We start from the raw sequence: 13,547 nt of genomic DNA, 5'->3' as shown, positions 1-13,547 counted from the left end.
AAAGAGAAAAGGAGGAACCAGTTTCCAGGGGACTGCATCGCCCCCGTGTCTCCGAACAGGTGGTGCCAGTGGCCCCCCCGCATGTGTGTGCAGCCCATGCCCACCCCCCCCTTTACGTATTATTGTCATATGTTTATCTCCTTTGTTATCATCATCGCTGCCTCGGGCATTTCGAGCTCTGCACCAAGACAGGACACGCACATCCCAGCCCCTGTGTGCCCCTCTGCCCACGCCCGGGACCCCCTCTGCTATTGTGCGACACAGACACAAGGTGCCTGGCCCTCACTCAGGCAGCCTGGAGGCAGGGAGGGGCTTCCTCCCAACAATGGTCACTCTGCTCCCTGTCCCCTCCCTCCCTTCCACTCCACCCTGGGAATCTGTGGAAGGAGGGAGTAATTTGGGGGTGGTGAGGAGAAGGGGCTGAGGAAGAGCTAGCAGCTCTCAGCCATTGGGTGTGGCTGTGGGCACAGCACACAGAGGAAGGGGACGTGCCAGCCGGAGCAGCCAGCGGGTTTCAGATTCCTCCCACCCTGCCTGGGAGAACGCACAAGACCACATCTCCCAGCCACGGCTGGACTGAGTGCCTTCATGGACAGGCGACTCGGAGGCCAGGGAGCTGACACAGAAAGCTTTGCAGAAGGAAGATGTTAAAAAGCAGCAGGGAGGTGGGAGAAGTCCTCTCCGGCCATATTGGAGCCCAGGGAGGAGCAAACAGGCAAACAAAGGCAGGGTTGCCTCCCTCTCTGCCCACCCTCTGCCCTCCGCATCCCCTGGGCTCTTTGCATCTTTCTGGCCCACCTGTCTCAGGTGACCAATGGGCCCGCTGCCTGGCCACTGCCACACTGGACGCTTCCTTCCCCTTGATTTTTTTTTTCTAAAATAGCCGAGCTGTGCTCTAACGCGGGGACAAGAGGGGCTTCTGCGTGGAGCACATCAAAGAACAGCCCTGATGGGCCCCCTGGCTTCCCCCTAAGACCGTGTTCACACCCCATGGGCACCGTCTGGGCTCTGAGCAAAGTGAGGAGGGCAATGCTCAGTGCCCAGGTGCTGCCCCCAGGCGCACAGATGCCGTTTGCTGTCCAGAAACGCCCTCAACAGCCCAGCCCCCACCACGCCGGTGTTCAGGCTGCATTTGTCTCCCTCTCTCTTCTCCCTCCCATCAAAGAGTGACATCTACACCCTGAAGGTGCCACCTCCCCTTTCCCATTATCTTCGGGGTGATTGGCAAGGAGGAATGTAGACGGGGGTTAAAAATAAATGGTGGACGGGAGGGAAGGAGCCACCATCAAGGCCGGCTGTGGCTCTGGCGTTCTGCAGGGCAGCCTGACCCCCCATCGTTCCACCTGAAAACGCTGCGCCTCTGCCACGCCCAGCACAGCAGTGTCCCGGGGACAGTGGCCTGCTGCCAGCTGCTGCATACGTCCCCAGGAAGGGCACTAGCGTGGCTTCAACATCGCCACTGTCTCCATGAGGGAGGCCATGGAGTTTCTGCATGGGGGGTGGGGGTGGGAGCTCCCCATCGTAGGCAGTCCTGTGCCCTAATGTGGGACGATGACGGAGAAGTGAGAAAATATTGTCCTAGGGACTCGTTACTCATTCCCAGACCAGACAGCAGGCCGGAGCCTGTTATTGCTGTCTTGGTAGGATTTTAAAAATCCTTCTATGTCACAAAAACACAAATTAAGCTCTGATGAATGTGATATTAATTAAGTACATGAAGATCCACGTGGGAGATGGGAGAGGTCGTGCTGTCAAATGGCAGGAGGAGGGGACGTTGTGTGAACCCACGTCTCCTTGTTTCTCCCTCCAGGACGTGGAAGTGCGGTGGGCTCACCCAGGCAGGCTTCCCTGCAGGCAGCAGATGTGGGTGGCCGTGCAGGATTTAAAGCCTCTGGCACCATCACAGATAGAAGTCGGGGTGCTGAGGTGGGAGGAGAGCCCTGTCACTGCGCCATCTTCTCTCACCGAAAGCATGGATTTGAAATCCATTTCACACATTCCAAAGGGCGCGCTCAGCCCTGAGCCAGACGAGGCTGCCTGGTGGGGCTCAGGGCGCCTCCTGGGTTCATTCTGTCTGTAAACCCGAGCCTGAGCACTGCAAGAAGAGTCCTCGTTGTCGCTAAAGGCAGATCGTCCTCCAAAATAGTACGCAGGAGCCAGAGTTTGGAGCTGAAGCAGAGCCACAGAAACCTGGCAAAACAAAAATGACGCTTCTGAGGAGAAATGTAAGACTGAACTTGAAAATCAGGAGGGGAAGCTGTCGCCTGAGCTTTCAAGTGCTTGGATGTCACAGCCTCCTCCCAGGTGGCTCTTGGACACTCTCAAGCTCCTCAGTGCTTCCAGCTTGAAGTGGGAGCATCCTGGGGGGGACACACAGCACCTTCATCTTCAGGAGATTTGCTCTCAGGGAGCTGAGCAGGTCCTCAGGGGTCCCACCGGGCAGGATCTAGGCCAAATGGGGACAGAACCAGCGGGGGCAGTGAAATAAGCCAGGAGTCAGGTCCAGAGGTCGCCCAAGGGATGGCTGTAGGTGCAGGTGGCAGGGATCCGGTCCACGTGAATGAAGCCCACCTGGATGGTGAGGGAACAAGGAGGCAGCAAGACATGAGTTCAGGGAGGGGACAGAGCATCTGGACAGGAAAACCAGCGAGAAAAGCTTTGGACGTGGCCAAGAGGCTCAGAGTTAGAAGGCACGCTTGCTCCAGTGCTATAGCTGTCACTCACTAGGATAGGCCTTCGGCTGCAGGGGGAGCCACGGAGCCACCAGACTGGGGCAGGAAAGTGGGGTGGGGGTGAGGGTGGGCAGAGCTTGCAGGTCCCCAGGAACCCTCCCACCTCCTCCATCAGGAAGCACCCATGGCCTGCTCTCTCCTCGACGGTCACGTTGCTTGGAACTCCAGAGTCTAACTAACATAGTGCTGAGCTACGCAGTCTCCCATTTATTAATTAGGGACCCTGCTATCGACCAAATGTTTGTGGGCTCCCCCCAAATTCATGTGTTAAATCCTAATGCCCCAGGTGATGGTATTTGGAGGTGAGGCCTCTGGAAGCAATTAGGTCCTAAGGGCAGAGCACTCAGGAATGGGATCAGTGCCCTTAGAAAGACCCCGAGAGCTTCCGGTCCCTGCCATTGTGTGAGGTTATGTTGAAAGGACAGCCACCTAGGAAGAGGGTCTTCGCCAGACACCAAATCTGCCGGCACCTTGATCTTGGACTTCCAGCTTCCAGAACCACAAGAAATAAATGTCTGTGGTTTATAAGCCTCCCAGCCTGTGGTATTTTGTTACAGCCGCCCAAACGCATTCAGACACATTCTTTCCGCCAGATCTGGCCAACACTTAAAAGTTTTGAAGCACCGTCCATAAATGTCAGACACTTCGTGATTGTTCCCCAGCCATTTTCCTTGCTTCCCCTGGGCTGGGGACCCGGAGAAATTCAAGACAGGTTTGGAGCTGAAGCAGAGCGTGTTACTCACGCCAAAGACCCGAGGAGGAAGTTTCTATAGGCTCGCACTGGACTTTCTCCGTGGCATTCAGCATCCATTTCCACTGCTCTGTGTCAGGGGACCTAGACGGCCAAAGCCTCGTTTCCCAGAATGCCTTGCTTTTATAGGGTACCAGATGTGGCTTAGGTCTGCCAATGACGCACTTCTGTGATATTTGGACAGCGAAGGGACAAGTCCGACTCTTTCTCTGCAGTGGTGTGGTTCATGAGTGGGTTTCCAGTCTCCTGGCTGCACTGTCCAGCCCCAGCTCCGTAGGTGTGAAGCAGTAAAATGTTCACAAGTCACTTTAGGCTTTTAGGATCACAGCTCTGATGTCATGACTTTGAAGCTGGTTATACACTCTGGTTTCTACTGTTTCAGCCTGCCGTTAATCCTATAAGCACCTACTTTCTTATATTAAGTCCCTTTGAACTTGAAGCACCCAGACTGGTTTCTGGCTTTAAAGAGACAGCTTCTAACAATTTATTGGTAAGTACAAGGCTTGCTGTCGTCACTGTGGGGTAGACAATCAATACTAGTAGATTCGTTTTTTTATTACTATTATTATTCCTAAGTGGCCATTGAATGTTGTCATATACCTTTTCTACAGCTGTTGAGAAGGAGTGGTCATACAGTTTTTAAACCTCAATCGGTTGGAGGTACATGTGGGCTATGGTGGTATGAAGAGGTCGGTGAATTCTCGCTACGAAAAGTAACCAAACTGTAGAAAGTTGTCAAAAACCCACCTTCGGGGGTACTGGAAATTGACCAAAGGCAGACAATAAGCTGAGGGGCCAGTGCTTCAGGGAAGACGTGGAGGGTCTCTGATCAAGGGTCTCATCTGGGGACGCTTCGACCCTCCCAAAGCAAGGTTGGTACGGATGGGTGCAGCCAGAGCAGGGCCAGGGAAGGGCTTGATCGGGGACAGGGAGGAAAGCCCAACTTTGTAAGCTCAAGGTTGCATGCATCCTGAGCTGGGCCAGCAGCAAACCAGTCAGAAAAGTACTGGGGAGCCCCTGTACTGGGGAACTACGAGGTCTGACAATTAAGTCCGTGAACTCCTCCTAGAAAAATCATTGGCTGACCACTAAGCAATGCAGACTCAGGGGTGACCCGAGGAAGGCAGGCTGAAAGTCAAAAGTCAGAGCAAAGTCATCACCAGCCACAGACTGTGGGAGGCACAGATCCCACAAGCAAGTGAAAAATAAAAATTAAAAAAAATAAGAAAAATGAACAGAATCCAGAGTTACTTTATTAGACTGGTGCAAAAGAAATTGCAGTTTTTGCAATTATTTATAACCTTTTAAACCACAATTACTTTCGCACCAACCTAATATTACTTAAAATGTCTAGTTTTGATCAAAAATTATGAGGAATACAAATAAATGGGCAAGTGCAAGCCACACTCTGGGAAATAAAGCAGTCAGTAGAGATTGGCTCTGTGCCCTGAGGTTGGATTTAGCAAAGACTTCAAGGCAGCTACGATAAATCTGTTCAAAGAACTAGAGGCCCCAGAAACTGTTAAAATGACAAACTGTATGTTATGTATATTTTACCACTATTTTAAAAATGAGGACAGGAAAAACAAAACTGAATTAAATTATGTTCAAAGAATTAAAGAAAACATGATGAGAACAACTCACCAGATAGGGGAGCTCAAGAGAGAAACAGGCACGGTTATTCTAGCGCTTAAAGGCAAGAGAATCAAATTGAAAATTCGTGAGACGGGCTCAACAGCAGCTCTGAGACAGTAGAAGGAAGGCTCTGATAACTCAACAGTAGATCAATCTGAAGAACAGAAAGAAAAAAAATGTGAAGAAAAATGAACAGAGCTTCAGAAACGTGTAAGATGACCTCAAGGAAATCGACTCATATAATGGGAGACCCAGGAAAAGAAAAGAGAAATAAAGGTGCAGAAAAAATATTTGAAGAAATTATAACTGAAAACTTCTCCAATTTGATTTCTTAAACATATGCTAACCGACACATTCAAGAAGCTCAACAGACTACAAGTAAGATAGATACAAAGTGACCCACATAGTTGAGCTGCTGAGAGCCAAAGGCAAAGACAGAAATCTTGAAAGTAGCCAAAGAAAAATGACTCATGACATATACGGGAGTAACAGGAGGGTCACAACTGACTTCTCATCAGAAACAACGGAAGCCAGAGGCAGTGGGATGACGTAGTCCAAAGAACCTGTCAACCAACAATTATCCATCCATTGAAACTGTACTTCAAAAAAGAAGGCAAAATAAACCCATTCCCAAATAAACAAAATGGCAAATATTCATTGATAGCAGATCTTTCCTATAAGAAATACTAAAGGAAGCCATTCAGACTAAAGTATCTCACCCTCAGCACTATTGCCATTTGGGGCCAGATAATTCTTTATTGGGGGCTGACTTGCAGACTGTAGGATGTTTAGCAGCGTCTCTGGCCTCCAGCCACTAGATGCCAGTAGCATCTCAGCGTGTCTACTCTCCTTTGCCCATTCCCTCCCAGGAGAAACCCCCCGCCCCTGCCCTCTGAACAGCTCTGGTCCTTCCTCCTGTGGCCCTATGTGGCCCTGCATGGTGAGCCATGCCGCCTGTTCCTGGGGGATCTATGAGTACATTATCCTTAACTCCAAGATATGTATTAACTCTAAGAACAGCCAAGTTACACGAGAAAGGAACTGGTGTCATAATAATACTTACCCCAGTGGTGAGAATTAAGTGCTTGTTTTTTTTAAGTCCCTATCACATAATCCTGACAACATAAATGCTAAAAAAAAATGACTTTTAACTTAAGATTGTGATGTCATTATATTAGAAGGATGGAGACAGGGGTGGAGAAAAGGGGCACAGTGATCAATCCTCATCCTCCAAAATGGCAAGTCAATCATAATGTGAAGAAGGAAACTATGGAGGTGCATACAAAACCAGAAACAACCAAGTGAAATATGTCTGAGACAGGCATCGCAGAGGTAGGGTGGGAAGGCGTGTTAGTCTGTTCGGGCTGCTACAACAAAATACCACAGGCTGGGCAGCACACATACAACAGACATTTATTTCTCACAGTTCTGGAAGCTAGAAGTTCAAGATGAAGGCACCAGCAGACTCAGTGTCTGGTGACAGCCCACTTCCTAGGTGACCATTTTTCACTGTAACCTCACATGGCAGAGGGGGCATCTTCTATCAGGACACTAATCCCCTTTGTGGCCCCCACCCTCATGACCCCCCCTCTCCTTCCAAAGGCCCCACCTTTTACTACCATCACCTTGGGGTTTAGGTTTCAACATGTGAATTTGGTGGGAAGAGAAACACAGCCATTTAGTTTATTGTAGAAGGGAAGGAGCTTGAAACTTATTTTTTTGTTCCTTTCCTTTTATTTGACATTTAAAACGATGTACACGCATTAATGTAATTGAAAAAATAATTAAAAAAATATAGAGATTTTAATGTTCTTAAATTTCCAGTTAAATTCAGAAAGAAGCTAAAGCAGGTCTATACCTTAAAAATATGTAGAGGGGCCGGCCTGGTGGCTCAGGCGGTAAGAGCTCCAAGCTCCTAACTCTGAAGGCTGCCGGTTCGATTCCCACATGGGCCAGTGGGCTCTCAACCACAAGGTTGCCAGTTCAATTCCTCGACTCCCGCAAAGGATGGTGGGCTCTGCCCTCTGCAACTAAGATTGAACACGGCACCTTGAGCTGAGCTGCTGCTGAGCTCCCGGATGGCTCAATTGGTTGGAGCGCGTCCTCTCAACCACAAGGTTGCCGGTTCGACTCCCACAAGGGATGGTGGGCTGTGCCCCCTGCAACTAGCAACGGCAACTGGACCTGGAGCTGAGCTGCGCCCTCCACAACTAAGACTGAAAGAACAACAATTTGACCATTGTTCTCCAATAAAGTCCTGTTCCCCTTCCCCAATAAAATCTTTAAAAAAAAGAAATATGTAGAGACTATCAGAGGAGGGTAAAAATATAATCTATAGAACAAAATCCAGAAAATGGGAAGAACAGGCAAAAAAAGAGAGCAGCAGTGAAACCAAATATACTTGTTATAACAATAAAAGTCAATGGTTAAAATTCCCTTATTAAAAAATAAACATAATGAGTATCTTTATGTGCTTTACAAGAGGCACATCTGAAACAAGAGAAATTAAATATTAAAGAGAGATTAAAAATTAAAACAGCAAGCAAAGGTTATCAGGTAAATGCAAACAAACCCAAACCAGAGAAGGAAATGTTACCAGGCATCATAGAATCAAAAGCAAAAGATATCAAAACGAATGGGATTATTTTATCTTGCTAAAAGGCAGACTCCACAATGAAAATAAAGTATAATTTGCCACACCGCAAATTAACATGGGATCAAAATATATACATGAAAAATGGTCCAATGCAAAGAAAGTTAACAGCATTATACTTGTAGCAGTAGACACTGTCATCGATATCAAGTAGACCAAAAAATAAAGTATTTTAATAATATAATTCATAAACGTCAATACATTTCTACCTATAACTAGATAGAGAGATAGAGTGTGACAGCCAGCCTCAGAGGTGACCCTGTGCGTAGGCCCACTTGCTACTGAGCATCCTGTGTGACCAACAGAGTCCCAAGAAATACTAGGTAGGTTACCTCTACGATTAGCTTATAAAAGGCATCCCAGCTTCTGTCTGGGTTATAGTCTTCCTCTTCCCTTTGAATCACTCATTCTTGGGAAGCCAGTTGTAAAGAGAGGGCCACAGGGCAAGGAGCCCAAATGGCTTCGGCCAACAGCCACACAGATAAGCCACATTGGGAGCAAATTCTCTGGCCTCAGTGAAACTTTTAGATGCCAGTGGCCCTGGCCAACACCTTATCCCCTCATGACACGCCGAGCCAGAACCTTCCAGCTGAGCTGCTCTTGAATTCCTGACCCACAGAAACTGTGAGATAGTCAATGTCTTTTGTTTTAAGCTACTATGTTTTGTAGTAATTCATTGAGCAGCCATAGATAACTAATATATATAGATAGATACATGGGTAGAAACATAGATTTTAAACGTGTGTCCTACAAACATAATGTGTTCTCTTTTCACACACCAATGGAACAGTTGCAAAATTGGTTATACATTGTTTCAGAGTAGACCTTTCAAACTGCTTTCTTTCCTATCCACATACAGGTAAAATCTGATAAGGAATGTCTTACCGGATACAAAATAAAAAATAACAAGATAGCAAAAAGAAGCCCAAACATATCAATATCAGTCCTCACAAATAAAGCGAATGGACTAAAATCCCCTATAAAAAAAATAGAGACATTAATTTGTTTTTTCTTGGCTAGTTTTCACCGAGGCAAAATTTACCTGTAGTGAAATGTACAAACCTTAAGCTAAAAAATGATGGGCAGAACCTGAACTACAGGCCATAAGGTCTTCTTAAAAGTCAAAAACATAACATCTGGCTCGAATATCTGGTGGTGGGTATATGGATTTCTTCCCTCATTAAAGATACTTATTTTAAAAAAGACATGGGGCTTGACTGCACGTTACTGCTGACATAGCCTAAATATTCTTTCATTCTTTCATTCTTGCTGCATTCAGGTTTTCCACCCAAGGACACAACTGAGAGATGATTCTTTTTACCTTAGTGTGACAGTATCAATGGGCTAGGTGCTGCGTTTGCTAGCTGAAGCAAGCAATAAATATTTCAGGATACATGTGGTCCGGACACAAAACGCCTTCCGGCAAACAGGGAGCCCTGCTCTGTGCACGCGGAGATGGATACAGCTAGATCCAGGAACATAGCACACAGCCAGGCTCATAGTAAAATTCAGCACATATTGTCTGGCTGTTTGAATTTTGAACCATTAAATATCTACAGCACTTAGGTTGCTGGCCTCAATATTAAGAATTCTCTCACCTTTAGAGGACATTTTAAGGCCATCGGAATAAAAAATGACACATCTGCAAATCTGACTACAGTCTCTTTTCTGCTTCATTCCATAGGGCAGAGAGGGTACAGACTACATTTTAACCACAACTGTTTAAAAACAAAAACCAGAAATTAATAGCCAAGTTTAAACAAAAGCCTAAAAGAAACAGCCAGTGATTTGGAAATATAAAAACTATCTCTTAAATAATGATTGTGTCAAAAAGGAAATCACAACCTATTACAGACTATTCAGGAAATAATGGGATACAGCCAAAGTTGAATATAGAAGTGAATTCCAAGCTTTAAGTCTTATTAAGGAAAATAAGAAATAACAAGAAAGAATGTTAACTATATTTTTAAAGTAAAACAAGACAGCAGAAATAAGTCCAAATATAGCAATATCAATACTCACAAATAATATGGACTAAAATCCCCTATGAAAAAAAACAAAACAGAGAGACATTCAGATTTTTGGCTTTTTTTCTTGGTTAGTTTTTATTGGGGCAAAATTAACGTGTGGTGAAATGTATAGACCTTAAGTATGAAACTCGATGAGTTTTGATAAATGCATAAACCCATGCAAACGAGGATCCAACAAACCATTTCCTTCTCTCCAGAAAGTTCTCACGCCCCTTTCCCGAAATCCCCGTCTCCCTGCAGACAATCAGCTCTGATTTTCCTCACCATAGATAAGCCTCTTCGTGAATCTCATTTGAATGGAGTCAAACAGTATGTGCCCATGGTGATAGCTTTTCTTATTCAGCATAAAATTTTTAAGAATTACACTTGTTTTTACATGTATTGGTAACTCATTTTTAATTGTTGAGTAGTATTCCATTGTGTAATATATTAAAATTCTCCTACTGGTCAACGTTTGGGTTGTTTTCAGTTTATCTCTATTTCAAATACAGCTTCTATAAACATTCTAGCACAAGTCTTAGGGTAGACATGCGTTTCTCATCTTAGAGTCTTTTTCTTTTGACGGGTGTATTCCATTTACATTTATTGATATAAGTGAAATGTGCAGTCCTACCGTGTTTCCCCAAAAATAAGACCTAACCAGACAATCAGTTCTAATGTGTCTTTTGGAGCAAAAATCAATGTAAGACCCGGTCTATTCTATTCTATTCTATTCTATTCTATTCTATTCTATTCTATTCTATTCTATTCTATTCTATTCTATTCTATTCTAAAGACCCAGTTTTATATTATAGTAAACTGACTCAGCTCATGGCTACTGTACTGGACAGCTCAGCCATAGACCGTCTACATCATCACGAAAAGTTCCTTTGGACACTGCTCTACATGCAGATCTAATCATGGTATTTCCCTTCAGAAAGGTCTCTAGCAGCAGCTCCCCATTGTTTGCAAAACACAGCTCCTCGTCGTAGCCCTTGAGGGTCACAGCATGGTCCTTGCTGGGATTCCCGCCTCCTCGCCTGCCCACGTCTAGATGCCGCTTCCATCTCCACCGAATCCCTTATTTGTCCGAACTGCTCCCTGCCTTCATGTCCGAACTCTCAATGTGTCCCCGGGGGGTGCTGTCCCTTCCTGTGCTTTGTCTCTCCAAGCCCTCTCCACCCTTCATTACCTGCTTCCACATCGCTTCTTTGCACAGCTCAGCCTGACTTTGGTGCCACACCCGTGGCTCCCACAGCCTCTGTGCCAACTCTACCCTGAACTGTAGTTGTAAAACGCTCGTATGTCTTTCCCACTAGACTACCCAGTCCTGAAAGAGGAAGTCCTGTCTTTTCTGACTTCGATTCCCTATGGGGAGCACAGTGCATGGCACGGGGAGGCTCTCAAAACAAATTGTCTTTAAGTAAACACCCAGGTAATGCATGAATGAAGCCAGAGGAGAGAATGTGGCCGTCACGCATTCAGGCAGCAGTGAAGACTGGCTTCTCAATAGGACCTGGGGCGTGGGGAGAGCACAGCTTCCAGCAGGCTTCGGTCCACACCAGGATCAAGCGGGAGGAAGGCAGAGCTTGGAAGGCATGCACAATTGCAAAGAGCAAGTTCCGTTTCCTTTGGGAGCTGCCGAACATTAAATTAACCTTTTTAATCCCCAAAAAGCAGCACAAACAGAATCTGCACACTTTTGTGAGCTCTGCAGCTGACTGGTGGGGATGGGGGGTGGCAAATACCAGACTTTGGAGCATTAAAGACAAAGCTATTAAAGCTGCATATTTTTTAAAAGAGAAAGAGAGTACAAAGAATGGTGAGAAACCCCCTAAATTACAAGTGTGGGTTACAGTAATTGCTAAATTACAGAGCTCTAACTTTATTAGATACACACCCCCTCGGCTTTCACGGTTTTCAAGGGCTGCCTTGAGCTGACAAAAGCCAAACAGCTCTGTGGGAAGTCTGGCAGGGAGCTGAGTGGGGCTAATGGGAGACCCCCCTATGGGTGAGGCTGGGAGGCAGAGATCTGGAGAATTCCCCTGGGGGAACAAAGCAGCATGTGCTGGGGTTTGGAGGTAGAGCTGGGATGGTAGCACATTTCAAATATGTGGAAGCAGCAGTGGCCAATGGATTTGGAGTCCTGAGAATTTTTCCAGAGTATTGGAAGGCCCTGGATTCAGCAGAGAAGGCCCTTTATCAGCCACCATACATTGTAATTTTCACCATTGGCAGCCACAATATCTAAAGCTTCAAGGATAAGTTCTCTTGTTGGGAGAATTATCACCCACTTCTGCACTCTGACCCTCCACACACCATTCTCACAGCCTCAGTGCCTCCCAACATGCCAGCTACATTCAGGCATGTACCACCTACCTTTTTCATATAGACACACATTAGGTTTTTCATGCTGTCCTCTTTGCTGCCAGGTTCTCACAGGGAAGACCTGACCCCACCTGCAAAACATCTGAAGTGAGTGGTGCAGTGAATCAAAGCGCAGACCCAACTCACCTGCGTATTAGACTGACTCAGCCCCTCACACTAAGGGCCTGATAAAGGAGGGCGCATGTTCTTTTTCCAGGAGATATTTACACACTACTGTTTTTTTGTACATGACATGTGAGGGAAATAAAAAAAATTATAAGACATACAAAGAAGCAGGAAAATATGACCACCAATCAGGAGAAAAATCACCAATAGAAGTAGACCCACAGGTGACTGAGATGTCAGAATTATTGGGCAAGGACTTTAAATTAACTGTAATCAAGACATTAGAAGGTCTAGTGGGAAAGGGAGGCAGCATGTGTGAGTAGGAAGGGCAGCAGGAGGGGCTGGAAACTGCTCAGCTTCCTCTTTACTGCCAGCTTGGCCCTCCACCTTCTGGCTGGTTTTTGTTCCTTTCGACTCCAGGGCAGAGGAGCAAGACGAGGGTAAACAGGGCCTTTTTCTTTATTTCAGCTTCAGGATGTTGATGATGATGGTGGTGATGGTGGTGATGGTGGTGATGATGATGATGGTGGTGATGATGGTGATGGTGGTGATGATGGTGATGGTGATGGTGGTGATAGTGATGGAGATGATGGTGGAGATGGTGGTGGTGATGATGGTGATGGAGATGATGGTGGTGATGGTGATGGTGGTGATAGTGATGGAGATGATGGTGGAGATGGTGGTGGTGATGATGGTGATGGAGATGATGGTGGTGATGGTGATGGTGGTGATAGTGATGGAGATGATGGTGGTGATGGTTATGACAGTAATGATAATTATGATGGTGACTGTCTTAGTCTGCTTGGGCTGATATAACAAAATATCACAGACTATGTGGCTTAAACAACAGAAATTTATTTCTTACAGTTCTGAGGCTGGGGAGTCTCAGATCAAGGTGCTGTCATATTCAGTTCCTGGTGAGAGCCAGCTTCTTAGCTCGTAGACAGCCACTTTCTCACTCTGTGGCCTTTCTTCAGTGCATGCTCATGGAAAGAGAGCTCGTCTCTTCCTTCTCTCATAAGGCCTCTGCTCCCATCCTGAGAGCACCACCCTCATGATTTCATCTAAGCTGAACTCCTTCCTAAAGCCCCACCTCCAAATACCATCACGTTAGGGGTTATGGTTTCAACATATGACTTTAGTGGGGACACAAACAGTGATGATGATGATGGTTAACATCTACGGAACTTTCATTATTGACCAGACACTATTCTTAGTGCTTCATATGAACCAACTCACTGAATCACAACCTACGAGCTAAGGACTGTTTACTA

This window comes from Rhinolophus sinicus, chromosome 12, assembly GCF_057876585.1.
Source record: "Rhinolophus sinicus isolate RSI-liver-muscle chromosome 12, RSI-T2T, whole genome shotgun sequence".
In the NCBI taxonomy this organism is placed as follows: Eukaryota; Metazoa; Chordata; class Mammalia; order Chiroptera; family Rhinolophidae; genus Rhinolophus; species Rhinolophus sinicus.
This window is presented reverse-complemented; position numbering follows the sequence as displayed.